General features: G+C 39.1%; 1 long non-coding RNA gene across 1 annotated transcript in view; it reads left to right on the forward strand.

The window, feature by feature from the left end:
- The window catches only part of LOC128091459 (uncharacterized), a 597,131-nt gene that overhangs the window by 351,598 nt on the left and 220,783 nt on the right, over positions 1–24,750 (forward strand). The gene's annotated exons all lie outside the window — the stretch shown is intronic.

The following is a 24,750-nucleotide window of genomic DNA, read 5'->3' on the forward strand; positions in this document are numbered from 1 at the left end:
TTTTGTTATTTATTTTTAAGCTTTTGTGACACACTGTGAAATCACATGGGATAGGTTTGCTTCCTTTAATACTTGACGGGTTGGATACGTGAGCAAGGGGAATATTTTGACTTAGAAAAGAATACTGAGAAAAGCACTGCACAACTCTGATTTACTTGGAATAACTGACAGTATATGGTGTTGTGTCATTCTGTATTGAGTGAACGTCTCAACAAGGGCTTCACCTCCTCTCTGTAAACCTAGTTGTTTTGTCAATTAAAACTATCTACCAGTTTGCAGGGTCGGTATTTTTCATTTGCAGTAAGCTACTGTGTACCATAGAACAGTAGGGAAATGAAGGAAGAGCCTTGTGAAATAGGCAAATATTTAAATTAGTAAAGGCACAGACTTTAGCAGCATCATCTGAAATATTATATATGTAGGAAAGCATTAGGCCAGTAGCAAATCTGCTTGTGGGATGTGTAACATACTGCCAAACTCAGAAAATGAGAAAATCAATCTAGCATCAGTTGTTGCCTGGTTCTACTGTCTCTATGGGCTTGTATTCACATATGAAAATGCAGATCCTCAGGTTGGTTGTGAATAAATATTAATTCATTGCTTTTAGTGTGTTTGTGCCAGTTTATCCCAAGTGAGAGATTGGGCTGTATTTAGTGAAGGTAGCAGTATCTATGATTTGTCCTCCCTTCTCTTTCATGAGAAAAGAATTCTAACAGCTGAGGAAGCTGATAAATCATTTGGAAAGACAAATAAAATATAGATCTTGCCTCTGGAGTTTATTCACTACAATTGCTATTGTTACTTCTGCTACTTACCACTCAGTGGGAAACTGTGTAAATTCCCTATGTAGAAGAAGCCCAAGTGATCTCAGATCAGTAACATCCAACATTGACAGTGTAGTCATACTTTCCTGCTGAGAGATGAAGAAATCAAGGTCAGCTTACAATAGAAAATTTTGCTTTGACCGTATGTACGTGACGGTGTAGGTTGGTTGCTTTGGAGAATGAGATTTTTTCGTTTTTTTTTCTGTCAGTTCTCGGCATTTCAAGGCCGATTTAAAAAAAAAAAAAAAAAAAAAGGCAATCAGAATGCTGTTATTCTTCAGCTGATGACAGAAGTTGGCAAGCAGGGTTCCCAGTGACTCAGAAGCTGGGACAAATCTATCTGGGATCTTTCAAATGCTGCTTTGCTCTAGCAGAAGTTTCTACCACACTTGTTGCAAAAAAAAATTAGATCAGGGTCAACAACTTGGCATTTTTCAGCAAGACCTTTTTTTCTGGAAATTTCCAGGTAGCTTTGCTTCAGTGTGATGAAGTCAAAAAGACTACATCATCATCCAATGTAGTCAATGTAGTCAATGATGCTTCCAAATGTCTATTTAAAATACAGTAGTGTAGGTGTTTTCTACCTTAATCAGAGTAGAGTTTCACAGCAGGATGCTGTTTAACTTTATTCTATTCACTTGATGTTCACTTCCAAGATTGTTAATCCTTTTGAAGATATAAAGAAAATGCAAGTTAGTGCTACAAGTGTGTGTGGGGGATTAATTTTGTTCATGTTAAACAAGACTTTGAAAAAGAAGGAACTAGAGAGGTACTCCTGTTGTCCCGTACATTTTGCCTTCACAGACATAGTTGTTTGAAATGTGATCAGCTAGCATGTGGCACAACAGAGAAGGAAAAGTATCTGGAAAGTCAAATGGTACAGGGTCAGGTAGACCTCAGTGTTCCTCAGGAGTCACATCTTATGATAATTATACAGGAGAAGGGGAGAGAAAACACATTTTACCTTCCCTTCATTAAGCGTTGCCTCCTTTCATGTTGAAGTTCAACTTTGACCAGTACCCGCTCTCCTTCAGAGGTCAGATAACAAACTGAGTCTAGTGTAGTCCTGTCCATACGCAAAAACAGAGGAAATATTCTTATTTCTTCTGCCTTCTTTTGTTGCACTGGCCTCCTTTCAGCCTCATAAGAGGCAGCGGCACCACCAAAGTGTGCATGTGTGTAAACACTTTACAGTATGAAGCTGTGCAGCACTATCTTCTGATTTCACACGCTTGAGCCTAAGATAAGTATTGTCATTTTTTTTCAGGTAGCAGGGATGTGATTTATTATTGTGTTACTGGTTTGGTTTACGTGCTATGCTTTGGTCCATCCTAACATTCTCTCTCCATTTTTTATTTTTGGTCTGTTTTTTCTTAAATGGAGTCTCAGATCTGGTCTTGTTATGTGCAAGCCCTCACTAATCTTTCTTTCTAATAGAAAATTCTGTAATAATTTGGTTTCTTTCAACCTTATCACCTTCATTCTCTATGTCCCTACTTCCTTTTTTCTCCTCCATATAGTTTGGAAGGCTTCCAATTAGCTTTTGCATTTCTTTTGAATTTTTTTTTCTGCTAGAGGCAAAAGAACCTTATAGTGCCTCCCCTACACTAGGATCTTTCTTGCTCACCACTATTCATATGCAAGAATTCCTACTGAAAACTTTGAAACAATATCCTACCACATCTCAGTCCTTGAAAACCATCTTTAGACAGGAACTGGTTAATAGCTTTTGATTTAAAAATAGGCAGTGAGGAAACTGTGGTTTTAGAGTTGGATAAGTTCCTCATTCCAGTCTAAGGGGAATACATCTTGAGCATTTACTCTACCTTACTCATGTCCTTTCTAGAGGTATTAACATTTTCCACATGTGTACACAAAACTAATCTATTCTAGTGAGTGTTGGTTATGGTCAATAGGAAATGCATGTTTTCCCATAGGTAAATATGTAGTCATATAAGGCTTGAATTCAACCAAAAGTTTTTTTAAAATACCATTTTTACGTAGAATATATAATTATAGACTGTAGAAGTGCATTTCTCATTGTAGTGGAAATGCAGTGAACGAGCACCTGGTACGAAGGCAGGGCCAACCCAGGTGAGCTCAGGAGCAATCAATGCATCTGTTTGACTGGAAGGATGGAAGGATCCACCCCTTCCCAGATCTCATTTAAAGGTTGGCAGTGGAAGTAGGGGTGTCTTCTTTGGGATTCCTGCGTAGTTGGGTCTTTCTGAAGGTAAGAGATTTTTTCTTGTTATTATTGTGCCTGCTGCTGTTGTGTCTGAGCAGATTCTCAATTTCTCTAGCTTGGGGTCTTGCTGCTCTGCTGTCTTGTTGTGCTTTCCATTGCATTACAGTCAGGTTACACTCATAAACTAGTATGCCCTGCTCTGGTCTATAGATATTTCCATGTAGCATGATTTCTTCACCCGCTACTGATCCTAGAGAGCACTTTGAAACTGCTGCTCAGCATTACTGGTGTTCAGCTTTCTCTTTAGGTTAGAGGTGGAGTTTGACAGTCTAATGAGCAGTGATCTATTAGAGACATCACTTATGTAAGGTTTTCTCCAATTTTTAATCTGTGGTTTATCTTCCTGATGCTTCGTGCCATGAAAAAGGCTTTTTACTGATCTTCATGATGTGAATGTAAGGTTTCCTGCTATCAAACTTTACCTGTGTTCAGAAAATAAGGGGAGTATGAATTCTAGCCGAGTGGCTACTTAGGTATAGGTGTAGCATTGAGATTAGTAACTAATTGTTTCATAAACTATAAATTATTTTTGTTATATCCTACCTGAAAGAGTTTTATCACTAATATTTTGTTGAGTTGGAGTTGCGTTTGCTATGTGTAATTTTTCTGCTCTACTCCTGTTTTGCATTTTTTTTTTTGTTTTCTGAAGCTATTTTTTTATATATTTTGATATACATTTAAAGAAGCAGTACTTCTTAGCTTATTCAGTTTTTGAAGATATTTTCTATATGTATTCCTGTGTAAAACGGAGTGTGTATTTGACCAAAAACCAAATAATCTTGAAACTTAATCTTCAAATTAAAGAAGCTTGCTATCCCATTTTATCATGTGATAGAAGTATTCCCTGAAGATCTGAATCAGGCTTTGAACTTCTGCTAAAGATCAGACCTGCAACTTTCTGATCCATTTTGCTAGCAATAGATGGACTCCCATCACCTTCTGTCAGGCTATGTATCAACACTTTCAGTTCCAAAGTACTGTTAAATGAGCTCTGCTTAAGTAAAACAGCGTGCTTTTGATGCTTTCTCATCTTTAGGTGCAGGTATTTGAGTTTGGTGTGATTTCTACTCTTGGCCTCTGTACTCAAATGGAGTTACAAGTTTTGTCATCATATAAGTTATTCCTGATCTAATGCCTCCCATTTATTTCTATGGAAACTACAACAGATAGAAAAAGCACAAAAGGGTATTTGATGGAAGAAATTCTCAGCTAAAAACAGTGTTTTTCAACATAGCCCCCACCATTAGCTTTGCTTTTTTGTTAGTGATGAACAAGAGCTTGCATGCTGCGCTCATCAGAATCTGTACCGGTGGAGGTGACCCACTATTAGATTGCCCATCAACTCCAACATATAAGCTGTGCTTACATGGGCTCCAGAAACATTCAGCAAATGTCAATGAATATCAGTGAGTCCCATTTCCTCTTCACAGAGGAATTCAGTGAAACGCCTTTGCTTCATCTGCGCTTCTATGCCAGTGCCACGTTGTCAGACTGCCTCTCTGCTGCCATCTCTCACACAGTAACAATGTGTAAGGGAGTATTTTCTGCAGGGTTCTGTCTCTGCTGCCATACCACCAACATCTGCCTCTGAGGTTGTGAGCAAACGTAATAAAACACAAAGCATTACTTTTAGAGCAGCCCTTGCAGTATTAAGAAAGGTAGTAATAATAATAATCACAGCAGTATAGATCATCCCAGAAAGTGTTGTGAACCCCCAGAAGCACCAAATAAAGCTCTTAATATGGAGTGAAATCTTTTTTTGAAAGCTGTTGAAACTTAGAAGCCACTATGAAGTCTGCGTAGATTTTTAGATTTGCCAACTTGATGTTCTTTTGCTATCATGCTTTCCACAAAGCAGTGGAAATCCTCCCACTTTTTCTCTCTGTCCAGTTGATGTCTTGTCTCTCCTGACCCCAGCTCTCTTTCTTTCAAGTGTGAGAAATTACTTCATCTTCAAACATTTTTGTATCACTGATGCTTGAATAAAAGAAACCATCCAGGTAGTGTTAACAATTGGTTGTATTCTCTTTTGGTATTCATAGCAAAGAGAATTTTGAATTCAGCTGAACGGCAGCTTCCATTAATGTAAGCATCTTACAGATAAAAATATTTTTTCTTATTAGGAGCAAGGGAGGGCAACAAAACAATGAGGAGATGCAATAGCCCTTTGCATCTGACTGCATTCACACACTTGAAATGTATTTGTTTTTTTATTATGCCTGGGAACTCTAGCAAAGTGGGCAAAAATAACAGAAGCTTTTACTCATCAACTGTAGACCTCTCTCGAGTACATTTAGGATCTCTTATTTCACCTTCATTAGGAAGACATACTGTCTCAAAGAGAAAAAACATATCTCCTTTTAAAAAAAAAAAAAAAAGTATATTGTACTCCCATGCTAAGGTATAGAAAATCTAGATATATTCAGGGCCACTCCAATGTCATTTGATGTGGAGGTAGATCCATTGGGAGTGGAGTGAAGTTGCCTCTGTTCTCTTTTATTTCCTTTCTGGGGCGTGACAGTCGATATAGATGTTATTTAAGTGTGTATCCTCATTTTCTTCAATTCTAACTTTTTCCAATCCACAGGAATTAGAAACCTCAGACATCAGATTTTTTTACATTTCCTGTTCTTCTTTATGTACCTTTTATTGTCACTTTCTTGCTTAACTGTTTTTTTTCTGTTTTTAGACCAAAGTCTGCCAGTTAGATCAGAGAAACCCCATGAGGTCCTTCTGCATCACTTAGATTCTGAGCTGAATGAGAAATTTTTTACATCTAGTTTTCTGGAAAACAACTTTCAAGTCTCACTCTATTCATGAATACATGCAAATAGCATCCAACTAAAAAGAGACAACTTGTGATTCTTTTCTTTGACCTAAGAACTCATAACCAGAACCCGAATCTTAAAACAAAAATAGTTCCACCTGCGGAGTATCCACAGATGATCTAATGCTAATGCTCCCCTTGATGCTCCACAGATCTTTTTTTTTTTTTTTTTTTTTCCTCTAGACCAAAGACACAGATGTAAATTTTGGCATAGTAACTGTGACATGTTGATGTAATTGCTTCTGTGATTGCTCTGCAGACAAAGTGGATGTGTTACAGCACTTACTAGTTTAAGCATCCTGTTCTTGGTTCTAAAAGTCCCTTCTTCAGTTCTTGGACAAGGTAGCTGCTCCAAAGTGGTTTCTGTGAAGATATTATATCAGGTTCTTTGCACCCCAGGATTATTTTTATTGTTCAAAATGCTCAGAAGCACAATAAGATCTTAGTCAACTATTTAAGTGGCTTTCTGATACTGATTTAACTTAAGAAAGTGTTATCAAGGACTCAGATCGAGAACAGAATGAAAGTAAAGGGTTGCTGGGAGGATAAATTGTTGTTGCAGTGAGGAAGGTTTGAATAAGATTTAAATCTTGGTTTATTCACCCTGGAAAAGGCTGGGAAGCTAGAAGGAAAACAGATCATTCTTTTGTCATGTGACTGTTATGTAGGCTTACTTGAAAGGCTTTTCCTCATCAACTCTGCTCTTCCCATTTCGTAAGCTTGCAGCCAAATTGCAATATTTTCACAATGCCTCTTTTAGTATAGCTGCCTAAGTAAGGGAGGACAAAGCCCAGTAGCATTTTCAGCAGGAGTTCGGCACCAGCACAGTGTTTCATCAAAGATGCTATTAACATCTGTTTATTTGCAGTTCGTGGTTTAAATCTCAGTGGGAGCTCATCTGCCAAGGGGAAGGGTTTCAAATAAGGTCAAGTGAGAAATGTACTCTGCTCCACCCCAGGTCGTAGAGGACATTTTCATTGCATCTTTGTTATTTTTCCTCAAGCTAAAGTACAAAGTCATCTGGACTGAAAATCACGTTGTTTATTGTGCATGAGAGATGAATATACTATGTGTGGGAGGTAGCATGGCCATTTGCCTTCCCTCTTCAAGACAGTGGTAATGCTTGCAATGAGTCCTGTTCTGAAGAGAAATCATCTTTGCCTGTAATTTCACCTGTACTGCAGGTTAATCATTTCTACTGAGCTGCAGTCAGTTTTCCTACTAAAGAAGAAATGTACAAAGAAACCCAGCTTATGGGATTGACTGATACTGAGCTGGCCAGGTGGCAACTTCAGTTCAACCAGAATATTTAATAATTTGGGAACTGAAATTCCCTTTGCTCTGAATGTATAGGTCTGAAGTTTTTTCATTTCCTCTAGAGAAGGACAAAGCAGTATTGTGGGGTTGTTTTTTTTTTTTTTTTGTTATTTCTACACATTGGGAAGAGGCTGTTCTAAGGTACCTGAAATGGAGTTAAGCACTACTGCTAATATTTGCCTTTCAGCAGGTTTGGCGGTGGCCTTCCTTCTCCAGTTCACCCAAATGAAAGTAGAATATGGAAAGGAAAATGTTGTAAGTTCTTGAAAATGACTGTCTTCAAAAGTCATGTAATAGTGCTGTGGATGGATTTTAAAATAGGACTCGTTAAATTTATGATCACTAATAACATTTGTAGTTACAGTATGCAAGCTAAGATAAGGCCACTTTAATTTCATGCTTCAGGAGGTGAGATGATTGCCCGTAGGGGGTCAGGAAGAATATTTTCCCTTCATGGTTATACAGAACTACACAACTATTTGGGGTCTATAATCACCCATATGCCCAAAGAACATGCCTGGCTTTAAGCATGTGCTCAAGTAATACTAGGGCTGCCAAGCTTTCCTATTATCTGCTCACGTAGCATTCATCACTCTGTAAATCCTCTAGAAAAAAGAATCAAATTCTGCTTATTCTGATAGTAACCTCTTTCAGCTCAGTCTGGTATCTCCAAGGATTACTAATGACTGATGGTGATGTCTGATTAGTTACCTAATGCATTTACTTCAGTAAACTTGTTGAGAAGGACTATGTATGTGAAACATGCATAATAGAAGGCATCTGAAATACTGTAGGGTATTCCACTAGTGTCTGAAGCTTTCTTTAATCTTAAGATCTGTGATTACTTCTGAATTTCAGAGATGATAAATCTTTGGTGATCAAAAGGTAAAGATTAAGCTATGAAAATGGTAAACAACAAGTAAATTAGAATAGATGTCCTTATCTAAAATTACAATTTAAATGAGAAGAAGTGGTGGAAATGATAGTAGAAACTAGCCTTTAATTTCCAAGAATTTGTGTGTATATATATGTTAGGAATTAAATATAATGCAGAATGTTCTAAATACTTTATGAGAAATTACAGAAAGCATTGCGCTATTCTCATTCAGCACATGGAAATAATAAGGCAAAGCAATTAAGCAACTTAGTCAAAACTTTGGAGTGATTTGGAGGGACCATGTCATCTGCCAGGCAAAAAAAGAATATAGTATTTGATCTTGCTTAAATGTCTCATCCTGATTATTCACATGGGAACTAATCAAGTTGCACATGAATATAAATATATATAGTTGGTTTTTTTTCCTATCTATTCATTTTATACAAAGGAGCTGTGGTTTTACTGCATGTGTTATATCCACGTAGTTATGAGAAGGTATGTTAGAAATTCTGATACAACTAGATTTGTGATAGATATTATTATGAAACTTACAGATTTTGATGTAAGTAAATGTTCCTTCAGCTAGTACTTGCAGTAACCCAGTCAGCTTGTAAAATACAGGATTTGCCTTGTGACGGTTGCTTTTTCCAAGCAAGGACTGACCATTTCAACACTACATCCAAAAGAGATGTGCGCTTTGTACAGGTTTTGTGTGGCAGGAATTCATTAATTTGATGTTAGATTACATAATGTAATTGTTCTTCACCCAAGTAGCTCTGACTGCTACTCCCCAAGTTCTTCCAAGGAGCAAGAGTACAGTTTAGCATTTCTTCATTCTTTGCATATCAATCTCATTGAATTCAGTGTTTAATTGTTTTAAGAGCTGAAGAGTTGCAAATTCAGAGCAGGCAGTTTGCATGTGAGCACGATTGCTAAGTAAGCTAGATACTGTAGACAGAAACAGGACAAATCATCTTTACTGTTTCTGAGACACAGCAGGAGAGTAAAATGGGAGGCATTTGCACGCCCTCGGTCTTTGATCCAGTTCTGGATATATCATTTCTCTGCAGCATGTGATGTCAATTACATGATCCAAAAAAAGTACAGCTAAGGCTTGCAGTAATAATAATCTGAAAATCACTCCTTCAGAATTGCACGTGGTAGGAACCAGACTGATCCAAAACTGATTCTGACTCATCTGTTATCAGATGTTTTACCAAATATACAACCTGTGGCAGGTTAAGGAATTAGCTCATTTCCTCAAAGTAATGCATTAATGTAGTACCAGCTAAGCAGTACGTCAGTAGGTATTATACCTATGTAGTCTGGCAAATGTAAGAGTCAGAGACTTGGTGAGCATTCTCAGGCTAATCTTACAGCTGCCTGCATTTGCTAATGAATGCTTCCCTTCCTTCTATATTTTCAGTTTTCAAGTGTTCAGCAAGAAGCTGGAGATTGACAGGTCTCTGGCTGAGATATAACCTATGCCAGAATTTCCTCTGTGGAAACTGCAGATACAATAATTTCAATGTACTGTAGGTGACAGCCTCGAATTAAACCATACAAAGGAATTAGTCAAACCCAAACTCTGTGTCTCCCTGAATTTGTTGATTCAGGCTAGACCAATTTTGAGCAATTTTCTTAGATAGTAGCAGTGTTTATTCTCAGTAGCTGCTATTCATTTATTCCTATTAGGACAACACAGGTTTTTGGAGCTAAAACGTAGTAATGTGACAGAAGCCAATTACCCACTGCATGCTTGGCTACATGGGTATGGGGGAACAATATATGCCACCTGTCTGAGCTGTGATTCCATCCACTGATTTATCCATTGAGGGAAAGGTTATAAAAGGCCCAACAAATATCTCTGTTTATTGAGACCTATTTTAAAGTGATTTAATTATCAGTAGCCAACTGGGAGTGCAGTTAGTTGTGATGTTGGGTTTTTTATTATTATTTTTATTATCTTAGAACCTCTTGCTCTATTTTGTCTGTGACTTTCATTTTTGGATAGCTTATTATTCAGCTTTCTTCCACATTGTAGTTAAACATTTATAAGCAATGGAAGATGTTGAACAGCGAAAGAAATATACAGAAAAGTGGGTCTTAAAGTTTCAACTTGAAATATAGTGGGAGTAAATGTCCCACATCTATAATCATGACTCTTATTATGCCTTTGTTAGAGACCCTGAAATTAGATACTGTGCAGAAATAGCAAGGTGGGCAGGGGGAAAAAGGACCATTTTCCTCTTTAAGATCATCTGCAATAAAATTTGAAGGAAGTTTAAGAAATGCCTTTCAAAAAGCTTTGTATTTTAGAACTGTCAACAGCATTTATAACTTCTGTCCTGTCCTTTGCTCTTGTGGGATTTTTTTGTTGGCTTGATTGTTGTTTTTTCTGCCTTTCACTGAATGATGTTCACATCAGTACTGCCTGATTTTTATGAGTTTGTCGTTACTTGTGTTTCAGAATCTTAATTTAATCATGTGTTGGCAGTAGTGTGCCTCAGAATGCAGCATAATGCAATATAGCACAGCTTGAATTGCACACTCCAAATCTATGCCCTAGAGTGAAGTGTGACTACCTAAATAAGCGTAGAAAGAAAATAAGGAGGCTTCAGAAAGTCAGAATTAACTGGCTTCTTAGGGCCATACTGGCTTTCCCATCATGCAGTCCTCCTCAGAGTAGAAGATAGGAAAAGAAAGCACCATTGACTGAAAGAGTATTGTATTTTGTTCTATATTTCAGTGCAGCTGGGAAAATTGAATTATTTTGGGAGGAATGTAGTGCCCCCTAATTTCAAACTTAGCCTTCCTTCTGGCTTGATGTTGAATGCAGTCACTACAGATAAGCTTGTGGGAGACTGAGAAGACGTGCTGCCGTGTGGCTCCACTTCATTAGAAGAGTAAGTACTCACAACTACCCAGAGACTATAATGGTAAGCAGAGGAATGATGAGAAGGGGGTCTGGATGAAAATTTGTGATTCTGGAGGTATGAGTTCAATTATTTCTTCCATTTGAAGATTGGTGCTTGATTTTGAGAAGGTTACTTAGCTCCTCAATTCTGCATTTGCTCAAAGGAGGTAACAGTAGATTCCTGTTTCCCTGGAAAGAAAACTGTGTGAGAGATTATGAGAAATAAGGTGTTTTAGAAACCAGAGAGGTGAAGAGAGAGAACTGAAATACAATTGTGTAAATCCTTGGAAGAGTTGCCCTTGAACTTGAGATATCTGGTGTTGGTAGCCTGAATTATTCCTAGGTTTTTGTTTGTTGTTTTTCCTCTCTGCCTCAGACATCCTACCAGCAGAGGCTCAGAGCGTAGCCTTAATGCATTAACTCTTTCTGTGACAGCACTGAAGGATTAATGACAAGTTGCTGGGGTAGTAAGAGCTCATTTGTATGAACTCACTGACAGACATCCCTGCTGCCCAGCACTTTCAGAGCATCTCAGCAGATGCTGTATTTGTTTCAGGCCAGACATGACTTTTTGATATTGAGCTGTCAAGAGTATGAAGGTGACATATCTTGTTCTCTAGAAATATTATGATCCAGAGTTGTTTCTACTGTTTTTTCCAGTAAAATCAACAAGAAAACAGAAGAAAAACAAAGCCAAGAAAGTTGATCTGATGTTCCTGTGTAGCTTTTCTATTTCAAAGAATGTTTCTCAGAATCATTGTATGCCCATCACAATGGAAGAGCAACTACTTCTCGGGCAGTGGTTAGCAACCAAACATCTCTGAATGTCACCACCATTTGTGGGAGGGGGGGAAAAGCAGCATTTGAGCTACCTTTTGCCCAAGGACGTGTAGAAGAAATCCCTGATGTTATGAAGAGTTCCCTGGTGCCATTAATCACCAAGGCTCGGAACAAAATGTTTGTTGACTGTTCAAGAAGTGTATATCATTAAGAAAAGTATTTCTTTCTCTGGTTTTCTGGAAGAGTACTCAGATGTAAGTGAAAAAAGCAGAGTAGCAAGAAGAATTCTCTCAACAGGAGGTCCACCCCCTGGCTTTCTGAACAGAATGAATCGGAGATAAATCTTGTTAGTTCTGTGTGTGTATGTGTGTGGTGGGGGGGAGGGGAAGAAGATGAATGACCCAAGTAGAATGAGTAGCTTTGTAGAGAATGGTCATCAATCACTGTCTGTTCTTTAACTATAAACATTTGCGGAAAAGATATCTTGGAAAGGAAAGATTTGAAAGACTTGTTGCTTCATCTTGGATAGTCTGATTTCAAACCTCACTTGGATTACGCTGCGTTTAATTATGTTTTATTTACTTAGAATCATGGATTTTGACATCTTCTAACATGATTAATCATGTAGCAGATAAATTGAAATTATGTCAGTAGTTTTAGAATCCATTCTGGTTGTTCAACCATTAACTTATTCCCTTCACTATCTAAGGTTTGCACACTGACTTCAACAGAGATGCTCAAAAAGGTTTTACTCCAGAAGCACTGAAAGTTAATACTACTTACAGTACAACAGCATGTAGTACTAGGAGAAAAGAAAAGCAAATAGAAACCTGACTGACTCAAGAGGAATGCAAATTCCACGATCTCTAATAGATCTTGTTTCAGACCTGAAGAATTGTTTGAGTACCTGGAAGCATACCTGTTTTTGCTAATTATATTAGCTGTTTGGATCACACTGGAGGAAAAAAAAAAAAAAAAGAATCTAGGCTATTTCATGTTTGAGAGGTTTTGTAGGGAACTTCCTGTCAGCCATCTGTTTCTATGTGGGAACAGAAGAGAGATTGCAGATGTTATATGTGGTGATTTTGCTGGAGTGAAACACTTTCTGTACTAGTTATATTTCTAGTTGAGAAGGGTCAAGGTAATGCTCCTGAGATTGCTGCCAGGTAACGGAAGACCTTTAACACTTGTGTTATGTCAGCTCCTATGCAAAATATTGGTCTCCAGTGTTGAAGGCACCATGGAATTAATGCAGGTATGTCCAGCCTAGATGTAAGCACTTAGGCTAAGTAGATCAGAAGGTGAAAGTCTGATGTCCTGGCTGCTTGTCCATTTCAGGCAGATGCATCTGATCTACATGTCCTGCTTATCAGCTGCCTGATATCACAGGAGAAGACTCAGTAGAGGGCTGACAGCCTGTTCGGGTGATACAGAAAGGCATAAAGCCACAGTGGTGCCTTCTTTCCCAAGACAGATGTTGCACAATTACTCTTAGAAAGGAAAATGCAGGAAATGTGCTATATATATATATTTTTTTAAAGGCATAAAATAAGCAAAACACCCTGTCCCTTGTGATGTCTACCTCTTGTGTAACTTACAGCGTCTATGAGGCTGCCATGTATAGTCATCCATTCAAATCCTTGTCTACATCTTCCCACCTAATAGTAGGTGATGCACTCAGTAGATTGCAAGAGAGGGCTTGCAATGGTACATGATAAAGGGCATTTTTGGCACAGTAGGAGAGGATTGTTCTTCTGTAGCTATTCTGTGTAATTTTCAGTGAATACTACTTTTCATTTGGCATCCAGAATGAAAGGTCATACTGACACCAGCACCCTCAGTAACTCCTTAGCAACCACTTAAAGGAAAATTCTGTTAATGAGTTTGTTTCCCTGGCAGGTACAATGGATGCAGCTGGACTAGTAACCATTTGGCTGCTAACCTTTCCACCTGGCTCTTATTTATTATTGAAATGTATGTTCCAGTGATCACCCCCTCTTCTTTAGGTTACTGTTTGACTTTGAGACGTAGCTGTGGTCCTAAGAAGCACCAGCACTGTTGTTAGTTGCATGGTGAGCTGCTCTGCACGGGGAAAGGATCAAATTTATTTTTAAAAGCATAGTACAATTAGGGAGGGCCAAGAATGAAATTGTTCCTATCTTACACCAGCTTTATTCTATAACCACTTAGACTTCATTGGATTTGTTCAAGGTTTGCATAAATTGAGACAACACAATTAGATGCAAGTAAAAATGCCTGATCAGTTAAATGTTCAATTCTGTCTCAAATGAGGCTGCAATGCTGAAATCCTAATCTTCGCTGCTAAGTCTAGCAAGGTATTTTAAAAAGATCTTCTTTAATGCTTTTGAGCTGGAAACTTTGGAGTTGCCTCTGTCGTTTCTTTGTCTAGCATTTTCATTATTATGCTAGACACTAAAGAGTTAGCTAGTAATAGAGAGAGCTTTGAGGTTAAATCTGTGATAGCTTTAAAATCAGGAACAATTGTGAGGTATAATTAAGTTGAAAAGGCCACAAAGGAAGAGTTTCTAATTTTAACATAAAATACACAGCTTCAGTTTAAAAAAAAAAAAAAAAAAAAAAAAAAAAGCTTGGCAAATTTCACAGGGAGCAATTGTAGAAACCACATAAGACTCGTAACTAATACATATCAATTTTCAGAAGTCATAAAGATTGTTCTTTTGTGGTTTTTTTTTTTTTTGAGGACTAAATAAAAGTCTATTACATGTACCTTTTAGTATAGGTAGTTTTGTCTTGTGTTATTTACTCAGAATGGAAAATGTAATGGGGATACTAAGTTTATGTATGGTAACTTTAAGTAAGTTTAAAATGAATAGTTAAACTGTTCATCTAACAGTTTGTTAACAGTCTGGTTCAATCCAGACTAACTTCTAATGCACATAATTTTCATAAACACAGCATGGATATATGCATGTGTAAAGCCTTCCATGCGTAATTAAGTGCAAGATTAGAGTTTGGGCCTTTTTTCCACAAGTGAATCATGGAACTACTGAGCTATCAGTTGTGTTTGTAAGCTATTCAGTACGCTACCTAGAAATTATAAAATATAAAATCTACTTAGGCATTTGTAGACAATTTTCCTATATATTGAAAATAAAAAGGCCTGTGAACAACCTGCAGTTACAGTTTACAGTAAAGATAGCCAAGAAGCAAAATTCTGTAATTGCTTTGGATCCGCTCATTGTCAGATGCTGGAAGGGAAAGTCTGAAGCTTCAGTGCTGTGTGAAGCATTTCTGCCTTTTGCTGAGTTAAGGCAATGGTTTAATTCTACACTGCTTCAGAAGTTTTCAGTACACAAGAGGAGGGAGTAACAGAAATCAATATTTGAAAGTTTTTTTTTAAGTGTTGTTTTACTTAGACTGCAACAGAGTATGAAGCGCAGTAGAAATGTGTACATTGTTAAAGATATTATGAACGTTTCTGCACTAGATCTGCAAAATTTTTTTTCCTTATAATACAGTGGCAAACTTAATTATTGTAGAGAGATTGATTTAACGATCAGGGGTTTTTACCTTGTAATGGTGCATACTTTTCCATAATATTGTCTCCTATGTCACATGCATAGAACAAATGTGTTATGTATAATAACAGTAAATGCAAATTTCTCCTTCTTGAACTAAGTGTAGTCCAGCTCAGAATTCTTTCTCTGGCAGTGATAAACTTTGAAAACCTAGGAAGACTGGAAGGTTGGGATGAACTCATGTTTCAGGTGGGCAGTGATGAAATGGCTCAGAGAATCCTATGAACTATGAAAAGAGATTTCAGGGGTTTAGGGCATTTAGTTCAAGGAGCAGGAGTGCAAGTGATCTTTTGTTCTATACCTTCAGGGGCAGTGAAGGATTCAGAGTGGGCTTAGAAAGCACAAGTAATGAATAATTGGTTTAGAGGCTGCTGTTGAGGCAGAAGCTTTGGGTTCTTTGATCATGGGGCGGTTTACTCAGCCCCTGGCCTGTTGTCCATTCATAGAACCTACTTATCTTAAAGGAGGAAACAAATCCTAGTGCAGGAGCTAGTGGGGCTTATCAAAAGAGCTTTAAACTAGCTACAACAGGGGAATGGGGACAAAACAGGGCTCACCAGAGATAAGCCCAGAAAATGGTGCTTGAGCTGGTGATGAGGCAGATGACTCATTTGAAGTATATCTACACCAGTGCATACAGCATGGGCTACAAGCAGGAGGAACTGGAAGTGATTGTGTGGCAGGCTAACTATGACCCAGTTGCTATTACTGAAACATAGTGGGACCACTTCCATGACTGGTGTGCTGTGATGGATGGCTACAAGCTCTTCAGAAGCGATAGACGAGGAAGGAAGGGTGGTAGTGCGGCCCTTCATATTGAAGACTGTTTTGATGTTGAAGAGCTTGGGGTTGGGAATAATGAAATGAGTGTCTATGGTTAAGGATCAAGGGAAGGCCTGTAGGGATGACATCTTGGTGGGGGTCTGTTACAGACCTCCTAATTGGGATGAAGAGAAGGATGAGGTATTCTATTAGTAGCTTACAGGAGTTGTGCAATCACCAGCACTTGTTCTCATAGGAGAGTTCATCTTCTCTGATATGTGTTGAAAATATAATACAGTGCAGAGGAAGCAGTCCAAGAAGTTTATAGAGTGTGTGGAAGATAGCTTCCCTACACAGCTGGTACAAGAGCCTACCAGGGTACCTGCTCTTCACTAATGGTGAAGGTCTGATGGGGGATGTGAAGGTTGGGGACTGTCTTGGGCAGTGCGATCGTGAAATTGTAGAATTCTCTCTTGGAAATGTCAGAAGGGTGACTAGAAAACTGCTATCTTGAACTTCCAGAGGGTGGACTTTGACCTGTTCAGGGCACTTGTTGCAGGGGTCCCTTGGAAGTCTCCTTATGAGAAAATCCAGAATCCAGGAAGCCTGGATGCTCTTCAAGATGGAAATCTTAAAGACACAAGAACAGGCTGTCTCTGAATGCAGTAAGGCGAGCTTTAGGGGAAGAAGACCGTGGATGAAATGGGAACTACTGTTGAAGCTTTGGAAGGTAGTCTGTGTCCTCTGGAAGAAGGGACAGGTTACTTGGGGATATTACAAGGAAGTTGCTAAGGTATGCAGGAAGGAAGTTAGGAAGGCAAAAGCCTAACTTGAACTTAGATTGGCCACTGCAGTAAAAGAGAGTAAGAAATCCTCTTGTAAATATACCTGTGGTAAGAGAAGAACCAAGGATGCAGCAGGGAATGTGACCACTGAGGATTAGGAAAAGGATGAAGGCTTTCATAGGCAGATTAGTTGTCCTCAGGGCACTTTATGCCCTGATCTAGAAGTCTGGGATGGTTTGCAAAATATAGCTGTGGTGGTTCTGAAGGAGACAGAGCTCCTCTTCCATCTGGACTGTCACAAGTCCATGGGATCAGACGGGCTCCATCCTAGAGTGCTGAGGGAAATGTTGGGAGTGATTGCTGAGCTGCTTTTGGCCATCTATCAGTGCTCCTGGTTATCTGGAGAGTGCCAGAAGATTGGAGGCTTGCTAATGTGACTCCCATCTTCAAGAAGGGCTGTGAGGAGGATCCAGGGAACTACAGGCCTGTCAGCCTGACATCAGTATTAGGGAAAGTTATAGAGCAAATCATTTGGGTGAGATCACACAGCATGTACATAACATCCAGGGGATCAGACCCAGCCAGCATGGCTTCATGAAAGGCAGGTCATGCTTGACCAACCTCATCTCCTTCTACAACTGGGTGACCAGACTGGTAGATGAGGGAAAGGTTGTCGATGTAGTCTACCTAAACTTCAGCAAAGCCTTTGACATAGTCTCTCCCAGTACTTTCCTGGGGGAACTGCCTGCCTGTGGCCTGGACAGGTATAACCTTTCAGTAAAGAACTGGCTAGAGGGCCATGCCCGACGAGTAGTGGTTAATAGAGTTAAGTCCAGCTGGTGATCCATTACATTTGTGTCCCCCAGGGGTTGGTACTGGGGCCCATCCTGTTTGATATCTTTATTGATGACCTAGATGAGGGGATTTGAGTGCACCCTCAGTAAGTTTGCGGATGACACCAAGCTGGGAGGTGGTGTGGATTGGCCTGAGGGGAGAGAGGCCATTCAGAGGGATCTAGGTAATCTGGATCACTGGGCTGAGGTGAATGGTGAGGTTCAACAAGGCCAAGTGCTGGGTCCTGCACTTTGGCCACAACTCCATGCAGCCTTATAGACTTGCAGACAAATGGCTGGATGACTGTGAAGAGGAAAAGAACCTGGGGGTGTTGGTTAATGCTTGGCTGAACATGAGCCGACAGTGTGCCCAGGTGGCCAAGAGGGCCAATGCTGTCCTGGCCTGCATTAGAAATAGTGTGGCCAGCAGGAGCAGGGAGGTGATCAGCCCTCTTTGTTCAGTTTTGGGCTCCTCACTACAAGACATTGAGACTCTGGAGTGTGCCCAGAGAAGGGCGACAAAACTGGTGAGGGGTCTGGAGCACAAGTCTTGTGAGGAGCGACTGAGGGAGCTGGGGTTGTTGAGTCTGGAGAAGAGGAGGCTCAGAGGAGACCTCACTGCACTCTACAACTTTCTGAAGGCAGGTTGAGGTGAGGAGGAAATGGTTGCAAGTTGTACCGGAGGAGGTTTAGGTTGGACATGAGGAAAAACTTTTTCTTTCAGGGAGTGGTCAGGCACTGGAATGACTGCACAGGGAGGTGGTGGAGTTGCTGTCCCTGGCAGTGTTCAAGAGGCATCTGGGTGAGGAGCTATGAGATATGATTTAGTAGCTTATGGTAGCGGGAGGACTGTTGGACTAGATGATCCTTTGCAACCTTGTGATTCTGTGATTCTATGAATGTGTTGTTGTACCTCTTTGGTATATACTCTCGTTTATCAGCTATCTCTAGGCCAGATGTTCCTATCTAAAGGTATTTATTTCTGTATTGAAAAGTAATTCTTGGATTTTTATTCTGTGACTTTCTTTAATTGTTTTTTGTTTGTTTGTTTTTTTTAAATAATGTGACTTTTTTTTTTTTTGAGTGTGAACTATCTAGTGACTGTACGATGCCATATCCACTGTTAAATAGTGCTGCTTGTACATTGTTTGCAGTTTGCTCTCTCAATTTAATAATGGTGTGCCAAGCATCTAACTACCCTGGCCTTCATAGACACTTTCACTGAAACAATCAGTCAGTGCATTTTATGTTAAATCATAACAATTATTTCTATTCAAGTCCCAGTTAGCCTTTGATTACCTGCATAAGGTTATTGAGATGTTTGATGTGAGGTCTCCGGGAAACAGCTATATGCAAGCATTATCAATCCATTAAGAAAGAAGAGACAGAGCAATTTGTAACACAAATAATTGTGTTCCAGCTGTTTACAGTTTCTTTTCTAACTTTGTATACAATGGCTTTGAAGACATTCCTGTTTCAATTTGTTTAAATAGAGAATAACTGCTGTGGTGTTTCATAGGTGTAACAGTGACCCAGTGTGACCCAGGATAATTTTCTTTTCCTGACCTCATCTGTAGCTGTCTTGTGTTTAGCAGCTGCCATGTTTCATCACAGCAGTGGGTGATGTTATCCCTGCATACCATTTGGGAGATACACAGTACTGAAAATAATATATTACCACGTTTCTCAGGAAAATGATGTTTGGGCAACATCAGTTTCTCAGCATGGATGCAGGTGTGCAGTGAAACAGGGACTTCAGACTTGTGTAAGGTTATCAGATCCTGCTCTCTTAAATAACTCACTTTTAGTTTCAAGTGGGGATTCTCAGCAGTTGATTTACCAGGTCACTTAAAGTTCTGAAGTATCCCCAGGTAAAAGCTAAGTCTTGAGACCCAGACCCATGTCACAAGAGAGCAGAGAAACTAAGGCTCCTTCTCCCTCTTCTTCCTCCTCCATGTTGTGGCTGCCTCTATCAAAGATTCCGCATCAGTAATGATGAGATAATTTTTTTTTTTCTCCAGTACTCTTGGCATTCTCAATGCATAACAACAAGAATAAAAACCTCAAATAATATTCAAGAGAAACCTGAAGGCTAGTTCAGGTAGCTCCTGGATGACTTTAATTTATATAGTCAAAATTCAGTATGAGCGACAGATTGAAGAGCAGGTACTGATCTTAGCAACATTTAAGCAATCTCATTTTTCAATGTGTTGCTCCTAAGCAACTTATCCACTGTATTTTATTTTCTTAGACAAAGCAAACCTTTCTCTTTCTGTTGTTGCCAGATGTGTCGTTCTCCTTAAAATCTTGGCTACGCCTGTGTCTGCTGATCAGTGCAGAAGAAAGACTAGTCCTATTTTTAGATTAGTCTTTCAACTCAATGCAGGCCATGCATTATTCTAGGCCTTCAATAGAGACTCTGTAGAAACTTCTTCCCTGTGGAGTCCCCTGTGTGTGCTGTCAGTCAGCTGTTCCAAATCTGCTCATTCTTTATGCATCTTCATTCTTTGTCCTTTAGTAATCAGCAAGTTCCAAAGTCTTGAGTTCCAGCAACTATTTCTTGAAATCTGAGCACTGAACAGTCACAGACATATATGTGGAAGTACATCTGCTACTGTGGCTCCAGGGACATTGTGACTTTCTAACAAAAGAAGAACAGGCATGGATAAGGATGGCTTTGATTACCATTTGGTCTGGATATGATGCGTTACTCCTCTTCACTATTTTGTTTTTGTCCTCTCTTTGCTTATCTGTGAGGCTTCATTGACTGAGATGTTGCTGGAGAAGTATACTATGGCCAATCTTACCAAAATTAAAACAGATTCAAATAACATCTAAGTTTCCCTTTCCAGTGGTTCCAATATGCCTGTGGTTTTGAAACACAACATGGAGTCTCCTGGATCTCCTGTGCTCCCAGTTATTTGGTATCTTTGGAGTTATGCAATGTGGCAGAAATATGTACTTTGCTCTTCTGTACCATACAGACTTACAGCTGAGCAATGCTAATTGCTTAATTAGCAATATAGATAAGCTGAAGGCCTGTATTAGAATAGTAAGCACTACTCGCATATTCTTTGTATTCTTGTCTCCTAGTTAACCAGATTTTTATTTCTTAAGCTATGGAATAAATTTTGTTCCCCTATAAATGTAAAAAATAAATAAAATAAAATATATCTTTCCCCTCAGATTTTTTCTAAGACAGATGCAGATCACTGTACAGAATAGGAATAAGCTTTAATTCCTTAACTGTAGAGATGATGGCAAAAACCAATACGAATGGACACACCAGCTTCCCTCATTCATAGAGGCAGACTGATCTGTCCTTCAGAAGATATCATACATTGTTTGTGTGAGACCTACATTTAACCAAAGGAGATCTTGTGAGAAAGGCTTCATCTATGATGGAATGATGTCTGCTTGATAACTTACCTGCCAGAGACAGCTGCTGGTGCACAGTAGAAGCCAGAAAGATATAAATGTAAAGTTTTTGTTTTGTTTTTTTTTTAAAAAAAAAAAGGTGAACAGAGGAAAAAAAAGGATACATCTTGAGGGTAAGAAGTGAGTACTTGAATCCTTTGACCCCCATCTGTCCATTGCCTGCCTGGATGCGAGAGAGAAGTGAAAAATGTAGGAAAAGCCCACAAGCAAGGTTTCTGAGTCTATTTGATAAAGTTCCATGTTATTAACAAAAGAGAGAAGAATGTACCCAATTATGGCACTGGGGTTTTCTGTCATTATTTTTCTTAAATCTGGAGTGATAACCTTAATGGCATTATGATGGTCAGGCTATAATGAAAGGGAGTATTTTTTCTGTATGTGTAAAGTTAGTATCTTGGAACTGCATTGTAATATATATAAAAACACTGCAGAATCCAAATGCCACCCCTGCTTGTATTTTGGCAAGAAAAAGGAAACTCAAATGACATTTTCTGTCTCAGCTGAGCATGCAAGGGTACGATCTTTAAATGCAAATATTCAGGGAAGAGGACCTGTGCTTTTTGAGTGCTCCAAGAACATGTATTTTGTAATTTTCCAAATCATGAGCAATGTGTTTAAAATGCTGTCTTGGGACTTCTGAATGCAGCTTCTCAATGGTAGTCCTGGAAGGCAAAAGGACAAAAAATTGCCTAGATTCTGATGGAAATGACAGTGCTTATGCAGCTTAAGACTTTGCGTAATACTTGGTTAAAGTGACCTTGCAAAGGTTAATCTTCCTTGAGCAAAAAGAAGAAAAAGTGGTGCTCAAGTCCTTTAGCCTGATGTTTATTTTCAGGAGTAGTCATTTTAATGCTAACTGCTTGCACTCAATAGATGTGCTTTACAATAATGCTTATGCTGTGCATGTTGCCTTTTCTACTTCCATTTTATGCCTACCAATTTCATCTGGATAGATGACTACAACTTTTCCTTTTGGATTTGGCCCTTAGCACAGTTTCCCCTGTTTCTGTCATTTTAAGATGTTTGCACCATCCGTTACGAAAGTGCTAAAGCTTTAAATCATTGGGAAACTGCAACTAGTGAGAAATGCAGCTATTCATTAGAGGGAACATTTTGTGCAGGCAAATGTGATCTAGGAACTGTGGGCGGTTGGAGCTGATATTGAAGTCACTGGCTTTGACTTGGGACTTGATACACAGAGAGGTTTCGTCTCTGGGCCATGCTGTAGCTGCTGTAATCCTTAAACTGGAACTTTTTCAGTATGAAAGAGGGGAGCAGCTTTGGCTGTGAGCAAACTGAAATTACTGCCTATCCTAATGTCAAAAATTGCCTTTCTGTAGTGACTTTCCAGGCTACTGTAAGAGCCAGCTGTTTTGAGAGTATTTGGAGAAAGCTGAGATCCAACTTCTCATAGAGGTCATAAGAAAGGAAGTCACTTCTGTTCATTGTTGCATTCCCACATAAATGATGAGATTCATGCCACTGTATTTCATTGTATTGTATCAATTAATGATGGTGCTATTAGGGGTCTACAGTCATAGATGAGGGTGGGAGAGTTGTCATTTTAATTCTCAGTAAATTCTACAGGCACTGCAGTGGTTTATGAACTTGATAAGAGAAGCAATGAGTCATCACAGCACTGCCTCCTAGCTACTGAGCTGCATCTACATGTTCATGACAGTTTGTAGCAAGGCAAATACTCTTTTGCCAAAATCTACATTTTGGTTTTTGTAGAGTGACAAATTGGTACTAGTTTGGCCTAGTTTAATCTTATCTACGTGTGATTTACTTCTGCCCCCACAGAGGTAGATTTCCAGTATTCTGAAAAACCCCTATAAAGCCTAGTGCCTCACAGCAAAGCACTGTCCCTGAGTGATGGGCTGAGGACACCATGTTTAGAACAAGGATGCTTTTTCCAGCCCTCTGTGGAGGGAAAAGAAGGTTGCATGGTACAGAAGAGAGCAGCATGCAAAGACTGTTGTTTGCTGGGGCAGTATTTGTCAGAACAGGGTTCAGTTGCCTTGAAAATGAGGGACTGGCTCTCATATGAGAAGCACAGAAATCTTTTAGGCAGGATTCATGGTGTTTCCATAAACCAAGAGATGTGGCTACAGAGATGAATTACCATGTATGAGATGGTGGTTCATCTCACCCATGCATGTCTATCCTGGGGGAAGCTTTTGAACTAAACAATGTGAGAAGGTGGTGTGCTTTCAATTGGCTTGAAGCCAGACATCTGTGTTATGTTTGTATGCTCTTTTATTTTGCATGACAAATTACTCTCCTTTTAAATAAATATGATAGGTTTTGTTTATTCCTATTGTTTCAATTCTGTATTATTCCTACTCCCTTGCACTTCCCAGTGTGCATATGTACACACCATATAAAATCAAGTTGTCAGTGTTGCATGAGTGATTAGATCAATGACAGAATCCAGGAGCTGCTGGCTTTGTGAATATCAACACTCTGGAAACACCTGGAACTTCCTGTAGTCTAAATATTGCTCAGATGGTTGAAAAGGTCTCATTACAAATTGTCACGTATTTGCACAGGTATCCTTGTACTGTTCAAAACTTGCTAATGGGCTGTGAACAGATTATTAGTAAGGCAAAAAACAGTTCAGTCATTACACTATGTAATTTCAGTTATCCAGCTGAACGTGCTTCAGGTGCAGTTAATGGGAACTAAACTGTAGCAATTATTGCTGATTGTTAATATTCTTATGGAAAAATCAGTTCACTTTTTACTCTAAGAGGAATGCATGATCTAATCAAACTATTTTGCCTAAACAGTGGAAAAATAATGCCCACATAGGTTGTGGAGGCTCCTTTCTACAAGATAATCAAAACCCAACAGGTTTGGGTTTTGGGACATGGCCCTAAGCAGCTTGCCATGACTGACTCTGCCTGAGTGAGAATAGTTGGAATGGGTGATCCAAAGATCTCATCCAACCTCAGTTCATTCATGATTCTGAAATCAAGTAAACATAGTGTCTTGTACTACAAGGGAATGTGAACTTCTGCTTTGCGTATTAGTTATAGATGTTTGCAGGCTTAAATACTAAAGGGTAGAGTTTTGAACTCAGTTTAAATTTAGAATATTGTATCTGAATCAAAATAGTATCCAAGGACTAATAACGGTAGGTTGCTCCCAGGAAAAGACTTGTGAACATTTAACTGGGGAGCTGAATCACTTTTCCCTCACATCAGTTAAAAACTGAGTGTAGAAGATGGAATCTGTTCTACAGGGCCTTAGGATGAGCAAGTAAATTATAACTTCTTTTTTTTTTTTTTTTTTTTTTTTTGAGAAATACTCAATGCCAAGAATATTAGTGGAAAAATAATGTCATCATCAACTATGCGGAGTGTTAGCGCTTCTTTCATGTTTCACTCTGTGACTCCACGGATGTGACAGGGTTAAAAGACTTGTGAAGCATGCTGCTCTGAGAAGAACAGATTGCTGCAACATATCTATTTTCTCAGCAGATAAACATGGCTTTTTTTCCTGGCGGGTGGTTTCACAATTGTATTTGGGCAGTCAGCTTTGCATATGGATGCCAGAACACCTGCCACTCAAGAATAT

This window comes from Tympanuchus pallidicinctus, unplaced genomic scaffold, assembly GCF_026119805.1.
Source record: "Tympanuchus pallidicinctus isolate F22 unplaced genomic scaffold, pur_lepc_1.0 scaffold10, whole genome shotgun sequence".
NCBI classification, from domain to species: Eukaryota; Metazoa; Chordata; class Aves; order Galliformes; family Phasianidae; genus Tympanuchus; species Tympanuchus pallidicinctus.